The sequence below is a fragment of the Octopus bimaculoides genome, chromosome 20 (assembly GCF_001194135.2).
Source record: "Octopus bimaculoides isolate UCB-OBI-ISO-001 chromosome 20, ASM119413v2, whole genome shotgun sequence".
Lineage (NCBI taxonomy): Eukaryota > Metazoa > Mollusca > Cephalopoda > Octopoda > Octopodidae > Octopus > Octopus bimaculoides.
Genome location: NC_069000.1, coordinates 29528975 through 29533416, shown reverse-complemented (window position 1 = coordinate 29533416; position 4442 = coordinate 29528975).

Genomic DNA, 4442 nt, shown 5'->3' with positions numbered 1-4442 from the left:
ACACACACACACACACACACACACACACACACACACACACACACACACACACACACACACACAAAATCATAGAACAAGTTCGGAATCAAATTTTAACTTTAAATTTCTTGATTCTGCTTAGATTTTGGAATTAAATTCTTACCGGACGATCAGTGCTCAAAAGCAGCGCAAGGATCATAGCATAAACTTCGATAATGCTACTCGTGATTTAAAGGCCCTTCAAGTTTATTTTTTAATTAGTTTCTAATCATTGATTAACGATTACTTGAAGTTCGGCTGAAATTACATGGTGAATAAGACATCCAAGTTATAAATACTCATATGTAACAATTAGCAATCGTGATACATGTCGACTATGCGGAGCATGTGATGGAATAATTGACGTTCATTGGTTATTTAGTATCAGATGAAGCAGAGTTCCATACACAGGTACAATTCGGTAGTCAGATGTCTTTAAAAAATAAAACAAACTATGGCACTAAAATATTCCTGAAACCATTCGTGAAATAAGATAAGTTCGTATGTTGGGAAGAAAGGCTGAGTTTCGGACTGCATCCTTCTTTTTATCAACGTCGTAAATCATTACAAGTGTCTTCAGAGTTTGGTTGTTGTTGTTGTTGTTGTTGTTGTTGTTGTTGTTGTTGATGATGATGATGATGATGATGATGATGATGATGATGTTTAGCCCTAAATCAGCTTTCATTGAGCAGACAATGGATAGAAACCTTTCCTACCGTTACCATCCCATCTTATTTTCTGTCAACTTGCATTGTCTAAAGTAGTCGTGGGTAACATGCAGCTTGTCGGACTTTCTGAATGGAATGCCTAACAATAGGTTGCCTTCAATTGTTTTTTAGTAGTACGGCCCACCTGATGACGATCCATGTCTCATGCAGCTTGCTTCTCGAAAAAAGTTTCCATGCCTAATCAAAAGTGGCCTTCCTTCAAGGCAAGAGAGAGTGATTTGTGGGATAGTTGGCTGTTCTTTCTGGCAGGTCAAATGGACATTTAGAGGCACCCGAATAGCAGGCCAGACTGTAACAGTTTAGACCTGATCAAACAAAATTATGATGAAAGGCATTCAAACTATCGCCATCCCATCTTTTCTTCCAAACATTATGTTTATCTAGGAGTATAATATTCAATGTCATCTTCCCCTTTTAAGATTTTGGAAATATATTGAACTAGGAGTGACTGCTATTTTTAACAGGTTGAGTGACCACGTAGAGGCTCCATTACTGGGCTTTGTATAGCAACAGAGAGATATTGGTCAATTGACTGGGTAGCTCTATTTATAAAAGGCCTGAGAAAGGAATCACGTACTATTATTAATTAATATTTCAGGGCATGAAGCCAGGTACATATCTATTATAGAAACAGAAAGAAAAACATTTCGAAATAAAAGTATTTATAGATAGATGTGGCAAAAATGTGAGCTATGAATAAACAATGATAACCATTGGGATAAAAAAAGGTTATGAGAGAAATAAAAGGAATTAAATGAACTACAAATTGAGTACCTAACAATGGCGCACTTTAATACAACTATAGTAAAATAGGTCCTCCGGTGATCACCTACATAATAGCTAAAAATGGGCGAGGAAAGCGGGCTGCCCCGGGCTAAATTTTTGAAGGGTAGCACTTTACATATGTATTTATGTGTACTTTTTGCGGAAGGGTGAGGGAAGAAAGAAAAACTTGAGGACTGCAAATGGTGGGGTAACGAATAGCTTCCTAGATTCTTATCCAAGATTCGAAACCCAGCCTACATTTTTCTACTAGTTTCCTTCCTATTGTTCTCGCATTTTGCACTTGGAAATTCATGAGAGTCAACTATTGTTTAAGTTAACATTCAGGCAGATAAGAGACGGAAAATCTTTTGTCTAAACTGACCTAATTTAATTAGAAAAAAATATAAATACGAAACCGAGAATAGGTTCTACCTCTTCACTTGGCCCTATCGCTAGGAGAGCACATTTATCTGTTTCTCACTTCACGTATGGTTTGTCTGCGCACGACAATACAACTTTCACTTTCTTTACTTGTCAGCCCAGAGAGGTCGACTCTTTTACTCTTTCTCTCTCTTCGTTTTTCACACATCTTCTAGCAGTCAGCAAAAGATGAATTTAACTACTTACAGAATGGACAAGAGAACTAAAAATGATTTGAGTACAATGACTCGAAGAAGTTGTATCTTACATTGTAACGATGAAAATAAAGGGCCGTTTCAATTAATAATAATTTTCTTCCTCTCAGTTATTTGCTACATACAATCGTTACAGCGGTACAAACTGTAACTACACCACTACTCACATCCGAAGGAATCTCCTGTCAACATGAGAAAACAATATGTTAACTAAAATGAGCGGGAGGCCTTTACAAATTAGGATAACAAACCAATACACAAGAGAACAAACGGAATATAGCATATATAATTATGTCCTAATGATATCACAACAACTTACACAATACGTATTCTACACAATCTCTTCCCAGTACTGTAACAGAACTAGCACATTATACACTCAACATAACACCTCCAAATACTATAACTATATATTCTACACAGTTACCTCCTAATGCTATAACATATATGATACAGTATTCATTACATAATCACTTTCCAATGGAATCAACAAAGCAAAAAGGGACAGAAGGGGCTGTTCGCTCCAGGTGGCATTTTTCTGCAGGGTGATTCTTTATAAGTGTATAATATATTTTCTCCCTGTATGGGGACAAAGACAAGGACCTCTTTGGGTGTCAACGATCACCCAGTATTGTAATAGAACTGATGTATCCTACATAGTATCTCCGATTACAACAACACCGCTAAAACAATACAGATTTTACACAGTCACATTTCAGTACTATAATGCAACACTGAACACACTCTATACCAGTGATTCTCAAACGGGGTCCATATGGCCCTGAGGGGTTGCTACAAGATTTTTGCTGTTAAAATTTATCTGCAATAAATTGCTTAAACTTCTACAATACACAAAATATTTTAACAATTTTTTTATACAATTCCCAATAATATGAAATTATAAAAATATGATAGAATTTTTTAAACATCGAATGATTAGGAGGGTCCATCCGAATAAAATAGGAATCAAACGGGTCCATAGGCAAAATATGCCTATGTTCTACACAATCACATCTTGTTACTATAACACAACACGGTACAGACTCTATACCATTACAACGCTAGTATATTCATACCCATTCTATAGAGGATTGTTAGACAGCATCAGATTTGGTTAAACAATATTAACCAGCGTATTACATCCATCATTGATCACGCAGTTCTGATCTGTCTACTCCCCACTAATCTCTTGTCAAACAAATCTCAATAAACTACAAAGAACAAAAACACTTCATACCATCGCAGACCGCATACATACAAAATTACACAGCTCCTGGACACTTTACACAATGACCCCCATAACACCACGAGAACACACGAAAGCAGTTTTTTTGTTGCAGCAAAGCTCAAACCTACCCCTGCGACTACGTGCACAATTATTCGCAAACACGCACACACATCTAAAAGAAGTAAACTCTATACCATTGTTTGACCATGCTAGAAATAGCAATGAAATCCCCTCTTAATTCACACTTAACAGTTTTAGGGAAAATTATACAAAACAAAGGCTGGATAGTTACAACTGGAACATCTTTAATCATAAGTCTCCCTCGCTCAGGGCATACCTGGGGCTAAATAGCAAAAACCACACCGTCACCCCACCAATAACACTACAGAACACCACTACCTCCAACACTACCAGTACCACTAACACCAACACCACTACCACCGTCACCACTACCATCGCCGCCGCTCCCACCACCATCACAACCATACCTCCCACCACAGCCATACCACCACCACCACCGCTATAGCAACCTCTGTCGCTGCCTCTGCCGCCAGCACCACTACCACAGTCTTTCACAAGTCAGTCAAACATTCTGGGTTAATTTACTAGTGTGAAAGTGTTCAAAACAGTTAAACGTAGTCTTGTGTTAAGTGATGCGTGGAGGTTAGTTAAGGTGAAAGGTCACCATTACACTGGGTGCTTCAACTACATTATTGTGATCGCCAGACGACAATTAGAGCTCGTTCTGCTTCAACAAATTTTACACGAACTTCTCTTTCCAAACCTGACGTATTCAACCTAAATAGTTACACACACACACACACACACACACACACACACACACACACACACACACACACACACACACACACAGATATACGTGCATACACACACACACACACAGATATACGTGCATACACACACACAAACGCTAAAGCACATGCAGACAACCAGACAGATATAGGTGTATAAACACAAACACAAACATACATCTACATATATAAACACATACATGCATACAGACACAGATACACACACGCATAAACATATACACACATATATATATAT